At 37.5% G+C, this 19,692-nt stretch overlaps 1 pseudogene; it reads left to right on the top strand.

The window, feature by feature from the left end:
• Positions 1 to 9,716: 9,716 nt before the first annotated feature.
• Positions 9,717 to 15,426, top strand: LOC109094409 (annotated as a pseudogene).
• Positions 15,427 to 19,692: the final 4,266 nt, after the last annotated feature.

Here is a 19,692-nt window from a genome sequence, read left to right as displayed (position 1 = left end):
AAGAAGGCGTAACTTTTATTCTCGCTGTAGTATTGTTGCTGCCGCCATGTTGTGGAGATGCTGTGTGTTTAGTTGTGAAAGCGAAAAAACTTGCCTTCCAGAAGAGGACACGACTAGAAATCAGTGGTTAAAGGGATACTCCACCCCAAAATGAAAATTTTGTCATTAATCACTTACCCCCATGTTGTTCCAAACCTGTAAAAGCTCCGTTCATCTTTGGCACATAATTTAAGATATTTTGGATGAAAACCGGGAGGCCTGTGAACGTCCCATAGACAGCCAAGTAAATAACAGTGTCAAGGTCCATAAAAGGTATGAAAGTCGTTATTAGAATACTCCATCTGCCATCAGACGTGCAATCTGTGTTAGATGAAATGACGGGAACACTTTTTGTAAGCGAAGAAAACAAAAATAATGACTTTATTCAACAATTCCTTTGTCAACAAAGGACAAGTGATTAGTCGACAGAAGAGACAGACGGCTGCACATGAGTTTTTTGCGTGATACTTGTTTATAGATCTGCTGTTTGAATTATTACTTGCTGCTAAAAAGGAATATTTTGTTTCCTGCCTATTTCTACTTTGCATTTTCTTGGCGTTTGTATTTTTGATTGCATTTACTGGTAATTTTAATAATAATTGTCCTTGGCCTAAGAAGGAGCCTGTGCATTGCATTGAGCCCTTCCGGCATTAAAGTGCGAAGTTTCGATTTGAGGAATTGCCCTGCTATAAGCTATTGAATAAGAAGGCGGCCACAGCTGTTTTCACTTTAGTGTATTAGACTGTGGATTTATCTGATGCCCTCTTTGTGTAAAGACCAACGAGTGTAAAGACCTGCGACTTTACCTGCGCGACTTCACCTAGCAACAAAATTGGCAAGGCACTTAAGTATATTTTTATCTTCCCTATACACACTCTCCTTTTCTGTCCTCTCTTTTCCACCTCTATCATAACATCACACACAGATGACAACGCAATGTTGCTAACCTGCATCCTATCTCTACATCCTCTACTGCACCTCTTTCTTTCTCTGTGGGTCTCTGGAATTGTCAGTCAGCTGTCAACAAAGCAGACTTCATTTCTGCTTTTTCTTTAAACTCCACACTCAGCATCTTGGGCTTGACTGAGACCTTGATTCGTCCAGAAGACTCAGCAACCCCAGCTGCTCTCTCTAACAATTTCTACTAAAAACTACATTTTGCTACCTGTATGCCACCAACCCCTATACCATTTACTTTTAGACGAAACCTACGCTCCCTTTCCCCCTCCCATCTTTCCTCCATAGTATCCTCCTCTCTTCCCTCACCTACCCATTTCTCATCTCTGGATGTGAATGCAGCAACTGATACTTTATTCTCTACTTTAACCTCTTGTCTAGATGACATTTGTCCTCTCTCCTCCAGTCCAGCACGGGCTGCCCCTTCTAACCCCTGGTTATCCGATGTTCTTCGTGAGCATCGGACCAAACTCAGGGCAGCAGAGAGAAAATGCAAATGCAAATCAAAAGATCTGTCAGACCTGAGGATGTATCAGTCTTTGCTTTCATCTTTCTCTGCTGAAGTCCATACTGCCAAATCTTCATACTTCCACAACAAGGTCAAAAGCACCCCAGACACATGTAATCTCTTCAAAACATTTAATTCTCTCCTCTGTCCCCCTCCACCACCTCCCACCACTTCTATAACAGCTAATGATTTCGCCACATTCTTTACAGACAAAACCAGAACAATCAGTAGTCAATGCTCAGCCCAACACACACAGGACCTCAAACCAAACACACCCACTGCTAAAACCCCCATCTTCTCCTTCTGTCCCCTCACTGAGGCAGAAGTATCAAAACTTCTCCTCTCAAGCCACCCTACAACATGCCCTCTGGACCCAATCCCCTCACACCTTCTCCAAGCAATCTCTCCTACACTTTTACCAGCACTCACACACATTATCAACACTTCTCTTTTCACAGGCACCTTCCCCACTGCATTCAAACAGGCTCAAGTAACCCCACTGCTCAAAAAACAGACATTAAACTCTTCACTTACAGATAGCTACAGACCTGTCTCTCTCCTTCCATTCATAGCAAAAACCCTCAAAAGAGTTGTTTTCAACCAGATATCTCAGTTTCTCTCACAGAACAACAAACTGGATGCTAACCAGTCTGGTTTCAGGAGTGGCCATTCAACTGAGACTGCGCTACTGTCAGTCACGAAAGCCCTGCGGATTGCAAAAGCTGATTTCAAATCATCAGTTCTTGTTCTACTGGATCTATCTGGTGCTTTTGACACTGTCAATCATAAGATCCTTCTGTCTGCCCTCTCATCACTGGGCATCACAAGGATTCCACTTCGCTGGTTTGAATCCTATCTCACTGGTAGGTCTTTCAGGGTGGCTTGGGGAGGGGGGGGTATCCAAAGCACATCAACTTGTCACTGGGGTTCCTCAGGGATCAGTTCTTGGACCCCTCCTCTTTTCCATATACACAACATCACTGGGTCACATCATATAGGCACATGGCTTCTCCTACCATTGCTATGCTGATGATACACAGCGCTATCTTTCATTTCAACCAGATGATCCAACAGTAGCTGCACGGATCTCAGGCTGCCTCATGGACATCTCTGCATGGATGAAAGAATATCTCCTACAGCTCAACCTGGCAAAGACTAAGTTTCTTGTCTTACTTTCCACTCCAACTCTACAGTATGATTTCTCCATCCAGCTAGGTTCTTCTACAATTACCCCATCAACTTCAGTCAGAAATTTTGGTGTAACCTTTGATGACCAGCTGACCTTCAAAGACCACATTGCAAAGACGGCTCAATCTTGCAGGTTTGCTTTGCATAACATCAGAAAGATCAGGCCATTTCTAATGGAGCGTGCGGCACAACTTCTTGTCCAGGCCCTTGTCCTTTCTAGGCTGGACTACTGCAATACTCTTCTGGCTGGACTTCCATCAAGCACAGTCAAACCTCTACAAATTATTCAGAATGCAGCAGCATGACCGGTCTTCACCGAGCCCAGAAGAGCCCATGTTACACCTTTCTTTATCTCCTTGCAATGGCTACTGGTTGCGGCTCGCATCATGTTCAAGACATTGATGCTTGTGTGACCGGTTAAATATTATTCATTTGGGTTTATTTGGTGTTATTTTAATGGGTGTATTTCTAAGGCGAAGACGCGCCCACTGCCATGGAGCTGAGCCATGATATTGAGTACACCTGTGCCAAACAAAAAGCCGCTTTGATTCTTCGCCTGTGTTGTGTGGGCAGAAAACTTTCTTCGCTTACAAAAAATGTTCCCGTCACTTCATATAACCCAGATTGCACGTCTGATGGCAAATGGAGTATTCTTACGATGACTTTCATACCTTTTATGGACCTTGACACTGTTATTTACTTGGCAGTCTATGGGACAGTCACAGGCCTCCCGGTTTTCATCCAAAACATCTTAAACTATGTTCCTCAGACGAACGGAGCTTTTACGGGTTTGGAACGACATGCGGGTAAGTGATTAATGACAAAAGTTTTATTTTGGGGTGCATTATGCCTTTAAGTTGTATTTACAACACTGTTCCAGAACCCAACCCAAATATTCAGATGTGTGCAGCACATTTTATGGAGGACTATTTCCTGAACCTGGGACAGACCATAATGCCGGCTGTTCTGACTCACAGTCTGTAAGTACATTTTTCATGTAAAGAATTTACAAATGATGTTTCAAACGCAAGTTGAGCAGTGTAGAGTAGCGCTTGTTGTTTGTCGTTTCTCCGATCACAAATGCAGACATAGTTTTATGTTTACACGGTGCGATGCAACGCAAGACAGTATAAGTCATTTTATCAGTAATTATGTCCCCATTGTATGCAACAAATGACTCTTTTATAATGGGTTTTATTGGTTTTGTCTCGTCGTGCCGGGACACGGCATCACAGTATGGCAAGGGGCGTAACATTGAGGTATTTGGCCAATCACAACGCACTGGATAGCTGGCCAATCAGAGCACACCTTACTTTTCAGAACAATGAGGTTTGTAAAAAACAACGTGTTTCAGAAAGGCAGGGCAAAGAGGAGAAACAATAATGTACATTTATGTGAAAAAATTTTTTTTTTTTTTTTTTTTTTTTTCTTAAACTGCATAAACACATTTCATTACACCAAATACACAAAACAATGGTCAAACATCAGTGGAAAAAAAATTTAGTGCATTGTGATGGAATAAAATAGAGATGCTTTATAAAAAAAATATATACGCATTTGTGTTCATGTTCAATGTCTTCTGTCTAAATTACATGGATTCCTCATTTGTAAAAGGCTTCTGTGTCGCATAATTATTGTGTAATCACTATTGTGGCTTTCAAAGCCATTTATTTTGTGTTGAATATTTTGCAGCTGGGATCAACAGGTCTAAGGTCTGAAGGGCAGATGTGAAATTCTGGTCATTGCAGAACCACACTTGAAGTGACGGCTGCTGAACTTACACTGCCTTCGCTATAATCTTCCCACTTACAAATTCACTATGATCATATTTACAGGATGCCAGATAAGAGTACTCTTGAGAAATGCACTATACTTAACTCTCATGTTTTTGTGCATTCATTGATTATTTTGACATTGCTAGTTCCTTTACTATCCTGTTTACAAACTTTTCAAGAAAATCCTGCAAATTAGCTCAAAAGGAAAATTTATATAAATAATTACAATTATTTATAATTAATTACAATTATTCAATCTAATGAACAGTTGTGTGTTTGTGTGTAATTGGTCCAAATGCTACAACCTTGAGAAAAAAAAAAGGATCAGCTGGGTGCCTTAATGTTGAGAATAGATTAGTAGAGTTCTTCAGTAAATTAAATGGACAGGAGACATAAACCTGAGTAACTGCTTAGCATGACTATGCACATAAACATTTAACATTCCCAATGAGAAGCATTATATATCTATATTTTTAACATTGTAGAGCCTGAAATAATAATTAGAAAACTCAAATTCAAGAAAAACAGCTAGCTCATATAGCATGAAACAGGAGAATATTAGGCTAATAATAGATCAGATAACAGTAGATCAGATTATTTACATAAAATGCATATAAATATCATTATATATCCCAATAATTTATGAATTTATGAAGTTCTTTAGTTTTTAATGTGGGAGGCAAAACATATATTGCAGTGCAATACAATGATGACTGAGAGGAGTACAAACAAATGTTTCTCAAAAGCCTGATGTAAAGTACTTAATGCTCACATTTGAAAATAAATTTTCCCAAAAAAACAAAAACAAAACAAAAACAGGTAAAACTACAGTAAGTTGCTTCAGACTAGCAATTGTTTATCTTGAAATATTTCTAATTATTTATATATATATATATATATATTAATATATATTATATATTATATATATATCTATTATATATATATATATATATATATATATAGATATATATATATATATATATATATATATGTATGTATATAGATATTATATATATATATATATATATATATATATATATATGTATATATATATATATATATATATATATATATATATATATATATATATATATAATATATATATATGTATATATATATATATAGTATATATATATGTATATATAATATATATATATATATATAGGTTTACTTTATAAAAATCAGTTCAAGACATATGTAACAAGATCTGAAAGGGGACATTTTAAAAATTGCTAAAACTAATAATATACTTGGTAAAAAAAAAAAAACGAAAAGAAAAAAGGTTTAAACTATCATTTAGATGACAAATACAGTGGACTGGGTAAAACAGGTATTTTAAAATTTGTGTGCCATATATGATAGTAGAATTTATAGGGATAAAGTCAGATGGATAGCGTTGACACCAGCCATTTTTTTCCAAATGCACTTGCAAACATTTCTGAAGCTGTGTTCAACTAATCCATCCTGTTTCATTTATGTAAAGGCCCCATGTAAACTACTTTATTTGTACACATTAGAATATTATAGTTGTTTGGATCTTGATAGGGTATTGTTGAGCTACTGTTTAGCTCTACACCACAAGGTCTAATAATCCTCACAATACAATATTTGTATACAAGCCAATAAAAACCACAAACATATTAATGAGGAAGGTCTGGTAGTTTTACATACTTCATTGCGGTATATATACAACTGGAGAGATCTCAGTTCAGGCCTTGTACTAAATAACCTCAAAATGACCCAAGACTTTCCATTTCAGTACAGTTTAGATGGCAACGACCTCCCATGATTGCTTCAATGGTGGTGACATTTCTTATCTTTTGTTTGGGAGACTGAAGAGTTGGCAGGCTGCATCTTGGGACTTGAGAAATGGAACTAGCTCTCCATCTGGTTTTTAGAGAGGTTCAGGCAGAGTTCAGAGTTGTTTAAGTTCACAGACGCTGAAGTTGACTCTCAGGTCAGCCATGCCTTATATCTGTTGTCTACCACGTACAATATGGTTTCACACCATAAAATCAGGTCACAGCCTGGTCACATTTGTAATGTTATTGGCAGAGTCAGAGCTTTATGATACACCTAAGCAGAAAATAAACAGTATGAAGAAACCTTGTTGTGGACCTTTGTAGAAATATAAAAGTAAAGAATGTCAATCTCTAGACCCACTGCCCCAGTAAACCAATTTCATCTGCTATTTGTAAATCCACAGTGAAGGAAGCTTTAAGTCCAGGAGCTACTTGGGTCAACTTTGTGGATCAGCTTTCTTATCTTTTTCTTTTTAAGCTTTGTTTTCACAGACTCTGAATCCAGTAGTTTTATTTTTAAGCTGATTGTAAAAAAAAAAAAAAAAAAAAAAAAAATATATATATATATATATATATATATATATATATATATATATATATATATATATATATATATATATATATATATATATATATATATATATATATATATATATATATATATATATGTGTGTATATGTATGTAATGAAGAGCTTTCAGATTGAGATCAGTCTTGTTTCAGATGTCCTGTACTGCTACCCCAGTTAAAGAGGAAAAACAGAGCTGGCCTTTGCTTGACTCACTGAATCTTGTTTATCACTTGTTGTTTATGTAAGGGATAATGTACATCCAGCCGGTTGTTATCTCAGAATAAACCCCGACAGGGTGATTGTGGAGGGGTCTTGTATCAGCCTGAAAGGGTTTATGAGATAACAACCGGCTGGATGTACATTATCCCATTTATTACACGGCTACTTGCCACATAAGTAAATAAATAGACACGAAATATAGATTTGAGTTGAAATATTTGAACGCAAAGTTTCCGTGAAGACACCAGTTGCGAGCAAGCGACAAATTCAAACTAGACGGATATTTAAGGGAAACAGTGCAGTCAAACCACGTATTACACAACATTTCACCACAAAATAATTAAGGCAATAAAAGAATCAAGACAAAAATGTTTTAAAACCTTACCAGTTTGTTAGTTCTCTTATAATCCATTACAGCGTACAAAACAATCGTAGCGAAATGGCAGCAACTGCAAATATATGAAATGAGAGCGAGTCCGCGATACCAGGATGACATAATTAAATAATTGTACGCCATTTTGAGTTGAGTTTTAATATTTTATTAGCTAAACAAATGCAAAGCTTCCACCAAGAAAAAATTGTTCAAGCATGAGTACAGCGCCGACTGGATGAGCCTGTGTTATTAGTTTTTGCTGGTTTTTAACTAGGGATAACACACCACGGAATGTCACGACTGACCAATCAGAATCAAGTATTCCACAGAGCCGTGTAATAATAGCTTTTACCGTTTGTTATCGAGGGATAACATATCTCGGAATGTCGCGACTGACCAATCAGAATCGAGTATTCCACAGAGCCACGTAATAAGAGTTTAATCTTTTTCAATGGCAGCTGGGTGTTTGTCACCAAATCCTTCATGCAGCAATACTTTTGTGAGTAAAATGCATTAAATGCACAGCCCAATAACATTCATTTGCAACATAGTTCTTAAAAAAAAAGTAAGCATATAGGGTTAATTTAGGCTCCAGTCTTCATTAATAAATATGTGTTAATTTCTATCAATAGAACAGGGAACGCTTTCTTTTTAGACTATTAGAAGACCAAAACAGTAGTTTGCATAAATGTTTAGTGTTCAAACTTTGATTTTTTTTTTTTTTTTTTTTTTTTTTTTTTTTTGTTATTTTACATTTTTTAATAGTTTTAGAGAAACTATTAAAAAAACTATGAGAATCCTGTCTGAACACTAAACAGTTTCTGTTTCATTCAGTTCTGCATTGAGACAATGATGCTTATTTTGTTATGAAGCTGAATCATTTCTGCTTAAACCTTCTCCCACCCCTAAATCCAGAACCCAATTTAGCTTAGTGAAACTAATTCATTTTACCCATTTATTTGATTATCAAGTATGAGCATAAGTAATATTTTTAACAGCTGCTGATGTGTGTACTGCTTCTCTGGTAACAAAGATCTGGACCATGTAATACTTTTGATGTGCAACATCCCCTAGTGGTTAAGTTGGTAAAAACATGTTCAAAGTCTATCAACTTTGGTACAGGTGTGGCCCTGAAAACAGACAAATATTGAGCAACAGTATTAATATTCAAAGCAATTAAATATTTACTAGTAATATTCAGTCATCAAATACTCAGAATAAACGAATTTAAAAAATCTGTGTGAAAAACAGCTGCAATACTGCTTAATTAAGTAGTGAATATTTAATGCAAGTAACTTCTTGATCATAAATATTAGGCAAATATGGATGACCAATTTATATCACACTGATCTTTAGTTATTACTAATAAAATTTTGAAAGACATTATTTTTGGCCTCAGGTGGGTCACCACATTCACTGGATCAGTCTTAAGGTTTTTATTTATTTATTTATTTATTTATTTATTTATTTATTTATTTATTTATTTATTTATTTTACATTACCTTTAATATTAAGATTAATATAATGATAATCTTAATATTCAATATATAGCCATTCTTTTCATTTCAGTAAAATGAAGAAAGACATAATTTTTTGCCTCAATGACTCAGGTGTGGGGTTTAAAGTGTCAGCAAAAGTGTGTTTGTCTGTGCTTGTGTGTACATGTCATCTAGAGGTTTATGGAACATTTGATCTCCCAACATTGGATGAGAAAAAAAAAAGTTACAAATCATTAACATATGGATCACATAATCCACAAAAATAGAGTGGATACTGACCAACAGGCTCTGTAGCAATAGAACCATGCTGCTTCATGGTAATAGATCTGTTTTTATTTTTGGTTTGTTTGTTTGTTTATATTGTTTGTATATGATGCTTATGTATAAGTAGAAAACTATTTTCAACAAAGCAGTTTCAACTTGATAATAAAATGCAATCTTAAGGTATTAATATTTGTTTAGTCTCAAACTATTATTTCTTTTAAGCCAACTGTTTCATTGTCCTTTCCTCATTAAACTAAAGTTAAAAAGTTGTGTAAAAATTATGTGACTCTGTCATCAATAATGATCATTTACTGGCTTTGCAATATCAACATCATAAAATAGTGAGTAAATACAGTAGTAGGCTATAGTATGATTGTCTCTGCCCAGTTACGAATGTTCATTAGCATGTTCTCAGCATTAAAATGGACATGTTGACCAATCTCTGTTAATTTACGGTTAGATCTGAGTCACACAGTGAGTAAGAGAGGGCTGGAGGGTGGTAGCTCTTATTTGTATAGTGGACTGTTATCGCCATCTCTGAGCAGGACCTTGATCGGATAAATATCCTGCAGCAGCCAACAGTCACTCACAATTTCAAGGGACCAGACTGACTGCAGGTCCAGTATGGCTTCCTTCATGCATGTGGCTGTTTCCATCCTGCTGCTGTCCACATTAACGTCAGCGGTGAGCAACATAAAAATGTTCTTTTATTGTAATTGCATTTTTTTACTTTTATTTATTTATTTATTTATTTTTACTAATTGTCTCTTCTCCCTTTTATCATCTTAAGCAAATGAGAGGGGACAATTCATTCGCACAAGATATTTGCAACCCGAATGATGGTGATGATGATGTCTGCTCTGGTTAATATATTTGCATGTAAGAAGCTTCATGGTCAGTCACTATTTTAAGAGTAACATTCCATTCTCTCTTCCTCAGGGAATATACTGTTCAACCACATGTGGAGTCGCTGATTACCTACAGAGATTAAAAAGCCTGATATGGACAGAGAGCTGGATCAAATGGAACAGGATTTGGAGGATCTTGCCAACCTTACCAGAGGAGCGCAGGACAAAGTGGTCTACTTGAAAGACTCAGAAACACAAGCACAAAAACAAGCACCAGGTAGTGCAATTTATCATTACTTATGGATTGAAAAATTCTTTAATGCAAAATGTGTACAGAGGTTACAGTGGTCTTGGATGATCTCATACATATTTTATTTTCAAAAATGTTTAAAAAATAATTTTAAAGGATATTTATTTGTTTTACACATCAGTAATTATTAATTCATAAGTAAGATTACAGGAGTCACACCACATGACATTTCATGACCTAAAATTATCTTATATTTTAGGAGACTTATTGACTTTGACACACAGTCATGAGGGTCTGTGGTGGTCTTCTCTAATATATAATTTTCAGGGGGTGTGTGTGGGGGGGGGGGGTGTTTCTGCAACTTGGTCACACCACAAGATCGAAAACCTTTTTCAAATATATATATATATATACAATATCATTGAATGGGCGTATTCAGGCCTTTGTACTGTATGACTGTAAATGTGAAAAAGTAAATGTGAAACTTCACTTGATTTTCATAACCACCATCTTTTTGTAAGACACATACATCAAAAAATCTACAAGCATGCTTGATGATATAATGCGCTTTGAGAAGAGCATTCTCACTCAGGAAGATTAAATATAGTGAGCATTTTTCTTCTTCTTTAAACCACTTAACCAAAAAACTTAAATATTTTAATAAATTAAAAAATGCCATAAAAATATATAAACTTTAGATAAAATTTTAAAAGTATTCTTGTTTTTTATCCCCCCCTCCCCAGTCAACTGCAGTCAATCCTACAGGCTAATGAGAAAAGAATAATCGATTTGAAACAGATGTCTGTCCAGCTGGACCAGATGTGCAAAGAGCCCTGCAAAGACACTGTGGAGATTCAGACAGTCACAGGCAAAGGTAAAACCAGCAAATTTAAACATCTTAATGACAACTGACACACTGAATTTACTGTACATAAGATTTGAGGGCTGAGGTATGTGTACATTTTCCCCAGATTGCCAAGATATTGCAAACAAAGGTGGTAAGGTCAGTGGGCTCTACTATGTGAAACCAGCCAGGGCTCCTGAGGCGTTCCTGGTGTACTGTGAGATAGACAGCTTTGGAGATGGATGGACTGTACTTCAGAGGGTACGTGGCACAACAGACAATGCACAATGACATAATTTCCTTTGATAAAATATAGGGATGTACAATTATATATCTATTTGGGTGCTCTGATTGATCGCGCCTGCCGTGAGAGGTTTGGGTTGACTTGCAGTGGCACCGTCTCAGTCAGTGTCTGGCGTGAGTGAAATAATTATTATAGTAATTTTTTTTTTATTTTTTATATCATGTGCCTACACGGAGGCACCAATAGGCTTGTGATCACCGCGAGATGCATGCCGGTTAGAAAAGTGTCCAAGTTACATCCGCCTTGCTCTGATGTCATGCTGACGTGTGCCAAAAAACTCTCGCGACAGTGACGCGGCTGTGTCGGACTGAGCAATCGAGCGCAGTTGCTCTCCACCGACTGCGCTACTCAAAAGCATGATGGGAAACGACTGACTGACGACACAGCTTCATGCTCATTGGCTGAGAATGTCAACTGATACTTTTTCTCTTTATTCTAAGAATTAGATTTATATTTACATATATATATAGTCAGGAAACTCTAGATGACACAGACTGATGGGTATTAACATAACTGATGATATTCACAGCGTTAAATGACTTGGCACAAGCTGACTGGTTCATGCTGCATACACAGCCAATGAGTTTGTTGCTTTACATTTAAATGGCTGATAAGCACCCCCTTCAGGATTTTGCAGTGCACTTTCAGAGTTCCTCTGAAACCCTCCACCTTCCTTAGCTCCACCTGTATAGATCTGCTATGGGTTATTTTATATGCTATTCATGCAGCAGCAGTATGTCTTGAATACTCACAGCACCGTACCGCCATATGCATTGGCAGTAGCAAGTTCCCATACTTGCTTGCAGCAGCAGCAATAATCTACAACTACAGCAATCACCAACAGCAGCAGAACTGCAGCAGCAGCAGCAGCAGTGTAGCAGATCTATTCCACCAAGACCAAATATAGTAACGTTTAACCATTACCATGCTGAAATCTTCTGAGTTGTCATGATAGAAATGATATATATATATATATATATAGATATATATATATATATATATATATATATATATATATATATATACTGTGTATATATATATAGATGCTTACATTGCCTTTTTAAAAAATTGTCTTCATTTTATTAAATGAATAAATTATTTATTTATTTATTTATTCATTTATTTGTCTTTAGCCAATTATCTGAAAGTAATTAATATGAAAATATTAAAGAATTATCATATCAGCCAAAATTTTGGTATCTGTACGTTACTAAGAAATAAGAAGCCACTTGTGCTGGTTGATGCTAGTTCAGTTTCTGCGCAGAGTAGTGCGAGTAAGACCATTATGTTGGTGCCGTGACCCAGATGGGAGTGAGGTTTAGGGAGGGTGAGTTTAATGTAGTCCAGCTAATAAGAGCTGTTCAGGTAAACTTCACTACCATGCCATCAAGATGCCACTAAAGATTAACTATGATCTTTAACGTCCTTGTTATGCTACTTGTTCAAAAAACGCTCTAAACTGTGTAGAAGCAGTTAGAAAGGTGTGCAGCTTTACTGATCAAAATTCATTGTATGTTTTTCAGAGACGTGATGGCAGTGTTGACTTCAACAAAAAATGGATTCAGTATAAGGAAGGTTTTGGGTACCTCTCACCAGATGACAGAACAGAGTTCTGGCTGGGGAATGAGAAGATATTTCTACTGTCTGTTCAGTCCAGTGTGCCTTATGTACTGAGAATAGAGATGGTCGATTGGGACGGCAACAAAAAGTACTGAGCCATGGAAAACTGATTTTCTTACTCTCACACACATTTCTGCCTAATATTGTACAATTTTAGGTTTTAATTTCACAAGTGGAGTTCACAAATCACCTATTTTTACATTCATTCACTCGGTAGACCAGGAGTGCCCAATCCTTTTCCTTCCTGCAAAGTGCAGCTCCAACCATAATCAACTGCACCTGGACCTGCTAATTATTATCTTCAGGAATACTTGCAGACTAGCAATTACAGAAAGGTTTGTTGGAGCAGGGTTGGCATTGAAAAGAAAGACAGATTTTCAGGAACAGGATATGGCACCCTTGCAAAAGTAACACTGCATGACATTTTCAGTCAGATCAAACATGCTGCTTAATATCAGGGCACACAACAATCAATAGGAGTGTTTGTCTTAAATTTACCTTGTTAATCTTGTTTCTTAGGTATGCTGACTACGCCACTTGGACCAGAAGTTGATTCGTACCGCTTGACCTATTCTTATTACTTTGGTGGAGATGCTGGTGATGCCTTTGATGGTTAAAATGGAAAAATGAAAAATTGCTGGAAATGTATTCATCTTCGGGCCATCCAAAATGTAGATGAGTTTGTTTATTCATTGGAACAGAATTGGAGAAATGTAGCATTACATCATTTGCTCACCAATTGATGCTCTAGGGAATGGGTGCCATCAGAAATGATAGTCCAAACAGCTGATAAAAACAAATCCATCATTAACACATGATTTTAACACAACCTTTGCTAAAATATGGGTCTATCCATAATATTGCTTTCTCAGGTGAAAAAGCTGTCCCATCTGAATCAGGAGAGAAATCAGAAGCACAATCTCATTCTGACGGTACCCATTCACTGCAGAGGATCCAGTGGTGAGCAAGGGATGTAAAGTTAAATTTCTAAAAATCTATTACCATAAAAAAAAAGAAAAACACCTACATCTTGGATGGCCTGAGGGTAAGTACATTCTCAGTACATTTTCATTTTTGCTTGAACTATTCCTTTAATAGCAATTAGTTTTTGTATTACATCTATTATGAGTGCATCAGTAGAGATGTACATTTAGTATGTGTCAGAAATATTGCTGTATTGGGAACTTTATCATCTGTTTCATCATTTTTGCTCAGTAACATCATATTGGGGTAATCTGTCAAGTCAGTCAGTAAATGTAATTATTAGGGAAGATGTGAAATTGTGAATGATTATACAGGTATCTATGCTTTTCTACATATGTTGTTCCAAAGCCATATCTTGCTGTACATTAATTCGCTCAAATTTCAAGTTTCAGAACTTAAGATCAGGACATTTGTGACCATAGATTGACTCTCCTTCCATCCAGCTATCAATCTTCAAAATTGCTTGTTCTATTCAGGGTCACAGCATGGCAGGGATGCTGGAGCCAGTCCTGGCCTTTTGGTCCATAGGTAGGGAAACACCTCCTATTCAGAGAAAAACTTGCCCCTGTATAAAGTTTTAAGGATCCAATTATTAATTTTAACCCTGCAAAGCCTGACATACTCTACCAGTTTAGACACACCTTCTTATTCTTTTATTATTGTTTTCAACCTGTATATTAATACTGAAGATATTAAAATTATGACAGACCAAATATGGAATTATGTAGTCAACAATAATGTGTTAACCCAGAATATGTTTTATATTTTAAATTCTTCAAAGTATCCACCTTTTTCTTTGATGAAAGTTTGCACACTCTTGACATTCTCTCACTCAGTCTCATAAGGAAGTCACCTGGAATGGTTTTCCAACAATCTTGAAGGTGTTCCCTGAGGTGTTGGGTACTTGTTGGCTGCTTTTCCTTCACTCTCTGGTCCAACTCATTCTAGACCATCTTAATTGGATTTAGATCAGGTTATTGTGGAGGCCAGGTCATCTGATGCAGCACTCCATCAATCTCTTTCTAGAACAAATAGCTTTTACATAACCTAGAGAGATATGTTAGGGTCATGTCCTGTTGGAAAACAAATGATGGCCCCACTAAGTGCAAACCAGATGGGATAGCATGTTCCTGCAAAATGCTGTTGCAGCCATGGTGGTTTTATTCAAAGGCCCAAATTAAGCAAACATATGCAATTTAGTACAACTACTGATATTTATGGTCAAAAGATAATATTAGTGGTGCTTAGAAAAGTGCCCTTAATTAAGTTAAATTTAGGGCTGTCAGTCGATTAAAATTTTTAATTTAATTAATTACAGGGTGTTGCAATTAATTAAAATATTTATCAACAGTCACTGAAATGTATGATGACGCACATACATGGGGGCGTGGTTAAATGTTTTAGTCTAGTTATTTTTTCGTAACTAATTAAGTTAATGCATTAAACTGACAGCCCTAGTTAAATGGCATCAGGTGGGAAGATTTACATAACACTGCCCAAATGTTCAGGCAAAGAAAGGAGGCGTAACTTTGATTCTCATTGTAGTATTGTTGCTGCCATCGCTGCAGTTGTCGAGATGCAGTGTGCTTCATTGTGAAAGTGAAACTACTTTGTTTGGTCTTCTAAAAGGGGACGATATCCGCTTCATCATGCCTAGAGCTGATCTGTGCTGGTTGCTGAGGAAATATATCAACTTTGCGCTGGATCGGCTTTTACCGTGGATGAAGCAGAGTCTAGCCAGGAGTCGTCACATGTGGTTACCCGCCGGCCGCACTGTTCTTAAGCCCACTGGCCATCCTCACTCAGCCCGCTGTCTGTTCCTTACTCTAGGCCACCGGCCGTTCCTCACTCTAGAGCGCCTTCCGTTCCTCAGTTCCAACTTTGCAAGGACAGTCTGTCACTTCTGACTCACAGCCTGTAAGTACGCTTTTTATATTTAAAGAATTTCCTGCCGATGCTTCAAACGCAAGTTTTGAGCAGTGTAGAGTAGCGCTTGTTATTTGTCGTTTTTCCATATATGGTTTTATGTTATAATGGATTTTTTTGTTTTTGTCTTGTCGCGCCAGGACACAGGGCATCAAAGTATGTTAAGGGGCGTAACATTTCCTTCACATGCTTGAGGTATTCAGCCAGTCACAACGCACTGGATAGCTGGCTAATCAGCATACACCTCGCTTTTCAGGACGATGAGCTTTGTAAAAATCAGTATTTCATGAATGGCTCAAATAGTTCCTGTATCAAATGAAGGCCTGCCTTCTGAAATACAATATGTGCTCTGATTGGTTAGCTGGGCCAGTGTGTGTTGTGATTGGCAGCACTTGGCGCCTGGTCAGGAAATGTCACGCCCCAGAGTATTTCTCAGGCTAGAGCTCTCTCTCAGGCTAGAGACGCCTCTACGCCATTAAGTGGTTGGTGTTCTCTGCCTGGTGCTTAATCCGTGGCGAGGACCTGTCCGTCTGTGATGTATCGGTGATATTGTCCTTCCTGCAGGAGCAGTTTGAAAAGGGGTGCTCCCCATCCGTGCTCAGGGTCTATGTAGCAGCTATAACAGCTTCTCATGCGCCTATAGCAAGCCAGTCGGTGGGCAGAAACAACTTTGTTGTCTGTTTTATGAGGGGGGCAAGGAGGCTGAATCCACCCTGTCCCCTCACTGTCCCTACGTGGGACCTGCCCACTGTTCTGAGGACCCTGAAGGGTCCTCCATTTGAGCCGGTGCAGTCTGTTGACCATAAGTCCCTGTCATTGAAAACCGCTCTGCTGCTAGCATTAGCATCGGTCAAACAAATGGGAGACTTACACGTGCTCTCTGTGAACCCTACCTGCCTGGAGTTCAGGCCTGGCGGCTCTAAGGTCGTCCTGAAACCGAGGGTCCCCATATACCATATATAACCGATATAACCGATATACCAGGGTCCCCACACTTTGGTTAACTTCAAATTCAAGGACCTTTCAAGGACTTTCCAGGTCCAATAACCCCAAAGTCAAGGACTTAATGTGGGGACACATTTCAAGTGAGAGCAAGGTTACATTGTGTTACCTTGTAAGATACATTGTTACAGTTTTCATGTGTCAAACACAACTATGCAAAAAAATCTTTTTTTTTTGGCCATACATGCAACTTTTTGCATGGATTTTATTGAAACAGGGTTTCCGCAGTTATCATCAAATCTAATTTGATGATTTTAATGCTTTTTAATGCCTTTTATATATTTATAGGTGCTGGTCATATAATTAGAATATCATCAAAAAGTTGATTTATTTCACTATTCCATTCAAAAAGTGAAACTTGTATATTATATTATATTATATTCATTCATTACACACAGACTGATATATTTCAAATGTTTATTTCTTTTAATTTTGATTATAACTGACAACTAAGGAAAATCCCAAATTCTGTATCTTAGAAAATTAGAATATTACTTAAGACCAATACAAAGAAAGGATTTTTAGAAATCTTGGCCAACTGAAAAGTAATGAACATGAAAAGTATGAGCATGTACAGCACTCAATACTTAGTTTGGGCTCCTTTTGCCTGAATTACTGCAGCAATGCGGCGTGGCATGGAGTCGATCAGTCTGTGGCACTGCTCAGGTGTTATGAGAGCCCAGGTTGCTCTGATAGTGGCCTTCAGCTCTTCTGCATTCTTGGGTCTGGCATATCGCATCTTCCTCTTCACAATACCCCATAGATTTTCTATGGGGTTAAGGTCAGGCGAGTTTGCTGGCCAGTTGAAAACAGGGATACCATGGTCCTTAAACCAGGTACTGGTAGCTTTGGCACTGTGTGCAGGTGCCAAGTCCTGTTGGAAAATGAAATCTGCATCTCCATAAAGTTGGTCAGCAGCAGGAAGCATGAAGTGCTCTAAAACTTCCTGGTATACGGCTGCGTTGACCTTGGACCTCAGAAAACACAGTGGACCAACACCAACAGATGACATGGCACACCAAACCCATCACTGACTGTGGAAACTTTACACTGGACCCCAAGCAACATGGATTGTGTGCCTCTCCTCTCTTCCTCCAGACTCTGGGACCCTGATTTTAAAACGAAATGCAAAATTTACTTTCATCAGAGAACATAACTTTGGACCACTCAGCAGCAGTCCAGTCCTTTTTGTCTTTAGCCCAAGCGAGACGCTTCTGATGCTGTCCGTTGTTCAAGAGTAGCTTGACACAAGGAATGCGACAGCTGAAACCCATGTCTTGCATACGTCTGTGCGTAGTGGTTCTTGAAGCACTTACTCCCGCTGCAGTCCACTCTTTGTGAATCTCCCCTACATTTTTGAATGGGTTTTGTTTCACAATCCTCTCCAGGGTGCGGTTATCCCTATTGCTTGTACACTTTTCCTTCCCTTCACCTCTCTATTAATGTGCTTGGACACAGAGCTCTGTGAACATCCAGCCTCTTTTGCAATGACCTTTTGTGTCTTGCCCTCCTTGTGCAAGGTGTCAATGGTCGTCTTTTGGACAACTGTCAAGTCAGCAGTCTTCCCCATGATTGTGTAGCCTAAAGAACTAGACTGAGAGACCATTTAAAGGCCTTTGCAGGTGTTTCGAGTTAATTAGCTGATTAGAGTGTGGCACCAGGTGTCTTCAATATTGAACCTTTTCATAATATTCTAATTTTCTGAGATACTGAATTTGGGATTTTCCCTAGTTGTCAGTTATAATCATCAAAATTCAAAGAAATAAACATTTGAAATATCAGTCTGTGTGTAATGAATGAATATAATATACAAGTTTCACTTTTTGAATGGAATTAGTGAAATAAATCAACTTTTTGATGATATTCTAATTATATGACCAGCACCTGTATGTGTGCATGCCAAATAGAGCCAAATATATCCCTTCTAGCCTTAACCGTGTGTGCGCTGCCCCAAGGCATCAGTCATTTTAATTTTTAACCACAGACATAATGTCAGCAAACAGCACCATTATAAAGTAAATAAAATGTAAATAAAGTACATAAAAAAAAATTGACCCTACATCTCCAAACTCGGTGTCCTTTAGAGTTTAGCTCAAACCCTAATTAAACACACTTACTAGACACACTATAGGTCTGTTAAGGCCAGTTGGAGCTAAACTCTGCAGGGCATTGTGCCCTCCAGGATCTAGTTTGGAGACCCCGTAGAGATACTTTGCACATGCTTTTTGATCATTACAAATAATAATGTAAAATTATTTTTCTTAGAATAGGAGATATGCTGTCTCTCGCATCACATAAATTATCAGTAGTTAAGTATGTGGTCTTGAAGAGGATCCTTTTTTTTCTCTTCTTTGGACTTGGTCTTGACTTGGACTCAAAACTTTTGGACTTGACTTGGACTCGAACCTCTTTGGACTTGGTCTTGACAGTCTCGAATAGCCCTGGTCTTGGACTTTTCTTGGACTCGACAAAGCTCTAAAAGGTAATAATGAATGTGAATGTAAATGTAATGTAATAATTTTGTTCAGATGAGTTTCTTGTACCTGTTATCTTGTTGCAAAAGTATGCTTTGAATCTCAGTGCTGAAGCACTTGTTTTTTAAAAAAATGTAATGTAATGCTGTAGATTATATTTTAGTTCAATGAAAACAAACATTTGACAAAATTTAACAAAATAGGATAAAAAACAGTTTTTTTTAATGAATAGATTTAAATCAAACC

Source organism: Cyprinus carpio, chromosome B1 (assembly GCF_018340385.1).
Source record: "Cyprinus carpio isolate SPL01 chromosome B1, ASM1834038v1, whole genome shotgun sequence".
Taxonomy (NCBI): Eukaryota; Metazoa; Chordata; class Actinopteri; order Cypriniformes; family Cyprinidae; genus Cyprinus; species Cyprinus carpio.
Note: the sequence above shows the minus strand (reverse complement) of the source record. Positions and strands in the feature narration are given on the sequence as shown.